This window comes from Papio anubis, chromosome 10, assembly GCF_008728515.1.
Source record: "Papio anubis isolate 15944 chromosome 10, Panubis1.0, whole genome shotgun sequence".
NCBI lineage: Eukaryota > Metazoa > Chordata > Mammalia > Primates > Cercopithecidae > Papio > Papio anubis.
Window position 1 is genome coordinate 42,484,713 of NC_044985.1, and position 6,000 is coordinate 42,490,712.

The 6,000-nt window shown below is 39.0% G+C and overlaps 1 long non-coding RNA gene across 1 annotated transcript in view; it reads right to left on the bottom strand.

Annotated features, from left to right (window-relative positions):
- Positions 1-3,920, bottom strand: part of LOC103876271 — a 41,041-nt gene extending 37,121 nt beyond the window's left edge. Inside the window, exon 1 of the long non-coding RNA XR_635444.4 lies at positions 1,282-3,920. This is a non-coding gene — a long non-coding RNA (uncharacterized LOC103876271). The remainder of the gene's footprint in view (positions 1-1,281) is intronic.
- Positions 3,921-6,000: the final 2,080 nt, after the last annotated feature.

The following is a 6,000-nucleotide window of genomic DNA, read 5'->3' on the forward strand; positions in this document are numbered from 1 at the left end:
GAAAATCTTTGGAAATACAAAGAAAAACGGGAATGCTATTTTCCAACTTTGTTTGCCATGGCAGCTGAGATGAACGAATATGTATATGACATTTATTTTATACGATCAAAGCAAAATGCTTCCATATTACTCCATGCAGATAATCTCTCAAGAGTGTTACCTGGAACTTGATTTCCTGGAGATCTTTAAGGAAGGGGGTCAAAGGTCATTCATTAAACACCATTAGACATTGTTTTTACCAGATTACAAAGAGCTTTACAAAAAGTGCATCAGCTATATAAGGTTACTGAATCATCCAGTTGAAGGACATTTTAATCAGTAACTAGACTCAGCTATGAATCACTCTGATCTTGGTAATAAAAATGATTAAAAATAATTGGGCATTTAAAATCTGACACATTCCATTATGTAAAGACACGGAGAAGAAGATACAAATATACAAATATACAAACCACACCCAACCCAACCAGTTAGATGATTGAATTAGAACAATTATATCTAATAAGAATTATAGTTACAAACTGTCAATATCTGTTGAAGACTTATGTCCTGGGCAGAGGACTCTGAAAAACTGGTACATTTCTTTTCTTTTGTTTTTCTCTTTTTTTTTTTTTTTTTTTTTTTTTTTTTGAGATGGAGTCTCCCTCTGTCGCCCAGGCTTGAATGCAGTGGCGCGATCTCTGCTCACTGCAAGCTCTGCCTCCAGGGTTCATGCCATTCTCCTGCCTCAGCCTCCTGAGTAGCTGGGACTACAGGCGCCCGCCACCATGCCCGGCTAATTTTTTGTATTTTTTTTTTTAAGTAGAGACGGGGTTTCACTGTTTTAGCCAGGATGGTCTCAATCTCCTGACCTCGTGATCTGCCTGCCTCGGCCTCCCGAAGTGCTGGGATTCCAGGCGTGAGCCATCGCGCCCGGCCAGTACATTTCTTACAACTCTCTGAGGTGGATGTTGACATCTGCATTTTACAGTAAAGAAAATGGAGGCTTAGGGAAGGACTTGCCAAACATCTCTCACTATCAAGAACTGTGAGGTGTCCGAGACTTTACCCTACTTGCAAACTAATGAGTTAGGCTGCCAGTTTCATGTGTGCTCACAAAAGACATATGATTCCTGGCTCAGAGACAAAGGACTTCATTTTCATGACATAGCAGACAGCTGTGTAAGCATCAGGTACTCATCGGTTTCCCATCTAAAGTGATCATTTTGCCCAGGACTGTTTCAACTTAACATTGAAAGTCCCGTGCAAACTGGGACGGTTAGTCACTCAAGTTCCCCTTACCTTCCAAGTCCCGCGAAGTTGTGGGGATCAGTCCAGGTGGATGACACACACGCAGTGGACCTGAGAGCTAAGGAACTCCAAGGTTAGGAAACTTCCAGTCTTGCAAGAGGGCTGCTAGTAAACTCACCCAACTTTTTTCCCCAAAGATGCCATTAATTTTATGATCTAGAATGGCAAACACATCTGCTCACTGACCTGGAAGGAGACACTGTATCTTCGAAGACTATTCACTATAAAAACATCCTTGAATAGATTCTCTGATACAAAAGCTGACACAAGACGTGCAGAAATGTGAGAAACCGACGGAGAATCATCTCACAACAATTACAGCTAGCTAAGAAGAGGTGAAGACAGTATTCAAATCCAGCTCCCTCAGACATCAAAACCGATGTGCAATCCTGTCTCTTAAATTACTATGCTCAGGTTTACAGAGTTAAGCCCCAACAAGAATGGGCTTTTCTTGTAATTGAAGCTTTGAACTTTTAGTTATATTTTTAGAACAGATGGTACAGAAGTCCCTTCCTTATCCATGGTTTCACTTTCTATGGTTTCAGTTACTCTCGGTCAACTGCAGTCTGAAAATATTAAATGGAAAATTCCAGAAATAAACAATTCATAAATGTTAAATTGTGCCCCATTCTGAGTAGCGTGATGAAATCTCTCGCCATCCCACTTCATCCCACTTGGGACATGCAACCTCCCTTTGTCCAGCATCTCCACGCTGTATTCAAGTGGCCAGTTGTCTATCAGTCACTTAGTAGCCCTCTTGGTTGTCATGTTATCACAGTGCTTGTATTCAAGGAACCCTTATTGTACTTAGTAATGGCCCAAAACATAAAAGTGGTGATGCTGGTGCAATATTATAATTGTTCTATTTTATTATTAGTTATTGTTGTTCATCTCTTACTGTACCTAATTTATAAATTAAACTTTATCGCAGGTATGTATTTTTTTAAACATAGTAGATGTAGGTAGGGTTCAGTACAGTCCAAGGTTTCAGACATCTACTCGAGACCTTGGAGCATATTCCCCCAGGATAACGGGGACTACTGAATTGTGTCCATCTTGTATGCACTTATGGAAAAGAAATATGGAGGCACTGTGTTGCAGAATAATACTGTCGTCCAAAACACAGTTAAAGGAGTCAGATGGCCTAATTGACCTCTACTTGGCTCTTCTTGCCCTGAGGGTCCATCATTCTACTTCCATATTGTTACTATTATTACTACTCACTATTTTCCTTCCTCTTGTGATCAATGCCTTACCCAAAATGCTATTCTTCTGCCTCATTTTTTAATTCTGGCAGGATTTCAGCAATGAGCAGTGTACTTTCAAAGCACTGTACCTTTCAACAAAGGTGCAGTGTATATTTAATACTAGAGTAATTTTAAAAACATGTTTCATTAAGAAAAGACAAGCAACTAAGATTATTGCATAGGGACTCACTTTTTCTTTGCACGATGTTGACCGCAGCATCAAATTGGTGTGACATTTTTTAGGCAGAGTTTAAAGTCTATTTTTTCCTGTAATATTCAGATCAAATTTCCTTTTCCTTTTTTGCTTAACCCAAGGTGAGAACAGGAGCGGATATTACAGTATGTTTTTAAAAGATTATTTTGATTTCCTTTCTGGGTAGAGCTGGTTATTATCTCTATTGCTCTCTAAAGATCAGAAGATGAAAAGAAGAAACAAGCAAATAGAGAACAAAAGGCATGTGATAAGAGAGTTTCTCTATTGCCTAAGTGATAGTTTGCTATAGTACATTGTAGCCAAAAGGTTGCACAAAAGTTATAAGCAAAGTATGAAAAAGTTAATAGAAACAGCCTATCCTTTGAAGAGATAGTTGGTGATTAAGATGCCATGGGGTAGAAAACAGTTTGGCAGTTTCTTTAAAAAGTAAGCATGTAACTACTGGACAGCCCAGCAATCACATTCCCGGGTACTTATCCCAGGGAAATGAAGACTTATGTTCACACCAAAACCTATATACAAATGTTTATAGTACACATTATAAAGTATATAGTATAGCTTTATTTGTAATAGCTACAAACTAGAAATAGTTCCTAAACAAACTATAGAATATCTATACCAGAGTAATAAAAAGAAATGAACTATTAATACATGCAACCACCTGTATGAATTTCCAGAAAAACATGCTGAGTGAAAAAAGTCAATCCCAAAAAGTTACAGACTGTATGCTTCCATTTATAGAACATTCTTGAAATGACAAAAATTACAGAAATGGAGAACAGATTAGTTATTGCTAGGGATTAGGAAAGAGGTTGCCAGGAGGAAAGTGTGTGAAGCCAAAAGGGTAAGAGATTGTAGTGCTGAAGGAATGTTCTGTATCTTGACTGTATCAGTGTCAGTATCCTATAGTGATAGCATATTATAGTTTTGCAAGATGTTACCATTGGGTGAAACTGGATAAAATGTGCATGGAGTCTGTCTGAGTTATTTCTTACAACTGCATGTGAATCTACAGTTACCTCAAAATAGAAATTTTAATCATAAAAAGATGGCCTTGGAACATGATCACACCAGACAGAAACCACATAGGTTACCTGGAATGTCCAGTTATGGCCTCTATTCTGGGGTCTCCAGGATGCTCAGAGACTTAGAAATCAGGATCCAGAGCTATTTTCCATTCATTCAGAAGGTTTGTGGAAGTTATACCTTATCCTGGCAGGAGCCCTCAGCAGCCAGACCTTCCATCGCAATGCATGAAGCCGAAGTAACACCAAAGGAAAACTAGACAGCATTTGTCCCACCTCAAGGTGTTCAAATTCAATTTTGGCAAAACTACCCAAAAAGAGTCAGCTATGTTGGCAGTCAGAGGGTCAGATTGCAAGTCCTGCCTCCCAGACTATCTCAGACATGTAGTTGTTTGCTGAAATTCTATCAGCAGTAAAGAAATACCCATCCAAACAAAGCTTTGGTCTATACATTTGATTTTAAAAAGTGGAAATATAAATTGCTCATGAAATGTAGTTTGGCTGACAAAATCTTTCAAAACATGGAGTCCATGGGATAGAAAACGATGAAAAGAGTGCTTACAATGGAGCTGTTTTTCTCTCCTAATGAATCAGGATCTGGCATGCTAGGAAGAAAACCAGAATGCATGTGGATTGTGCAAGAAAATGTAATAAAAGTTGATTTTCAGTAGGCTTATTTTCAGAAGAAATACTCTTTGCAGACCTAAGAGCTCTGTTTTTTACTGCCCAACACAAAGCATGGAGATCCCTCTGGCTTGGGAGGCACAGGCACACAAGTCTTACTGACATTTCCACTTTGAAACTCAATGGGCTTCAGCAAAGGATATTGCTACTCTTCTAAAGCATTTCCTGCTGGCTTGAAAACACAGAATGCTGGCATTTTAAAAGGCCCAGTTATCTGTGTGAGTTTGCTCTTGAAATCAGCTCCTCTCCCTCTCCCAGCCCTGTATTCCCCTACCCAATTTCTATTTCATACAAGGTATTTTTTTAACTTTTAAGTTCAGGGATGCATGAGCAGGATGTGCAGGTTTGTTATGTTACGTGTGTCATTAGAGTTTGTTGCATAGATTACTATTTCATCACTCAGGTATTAAGCCTAGTATTCATTAGTTATTTTTCCTGATTCTCTTCCTCCTCCCATCCTCTACCCTCCAATAGGCCCCAGTGTGTGCTGTTCCCCTCTATGTGTCCATGTGTTCTGATCATTTAGCTCCCACTTATAAATGAGAACATGTGGTGTTTGGTTTTCTGTTATACAAGGTATTCTTTGCATCTGCTTTTTTTACCTCCTCCTTTCTCTTTTCTGCCCAATTTTTGGCATTTCTAGTTTTTGCCTGCTACCATAGCTATTTTCTGACCCTTTCCATGGTTCACAGGCTTAAGATTTCTTTTTTGGCATGTCTATTTTCATGGAATACACACTGGTAGTAGAGGAGAACCCCTGAAATGACTATTGATCACACTGTTTGTCATATTGCCTTCGAGGTGCACCCATAAGATTCTCTGGTGATCTGAATCGGTGGCGCTCCCTTCCTTAAATGGAATTCTGAAAGTCAGAGCTGCCAACTCTCCTGCTGACTGCTCTTCATGCCACACAATTAAGAGTGAAACACCTCCCACAGCTGTCCATCCTGGTATTCTCAGCATCATCGATAATATGCATCTATTTCCTGCCAACCGCATGCCATGTGATCTGAATAACAAACAGAGCCTACTCTCAGAGAGGTCCTAATCCTGCCCCGAAGGTAGAAGTGCACGCAAAGAGTGAAATGCTGATGTTGCAAGTTATCCTTTGCTAAAATCCACAAAGGGGCTGAAGAGACAGTCCAGAGCCAAAGTTCCTTTCCTGATTGTTCTGCATCTTAAAACCCCTGACTTACTATTTCCACCCACACCCAGCCTTGGGATTTCAAACAGCACACTAACTCAACATTCAAAAGCAAAGGGAGTGAAATTAAGGGATTGTTTTGTAAAAATTCTACATTAAGTTGTGGTCATATAGGAAAGGAAGAATTGTATTATAAGTAGCTACCTTAGAAAGTTTTTTTTATTCAGAAATTAAATTCTTGGGTAAGATAATCCATTAAATCTATTACTATAAAAATTTAAATATGTGTGCATAAATGTGTATAAATGTGTGTGCATATCCATTTTGAAAATCTCGAACCAGTGCTATTAAAGAGAAGATTACTTTCAGAAAGTGGGTGTTTTCTCACAACTTCTC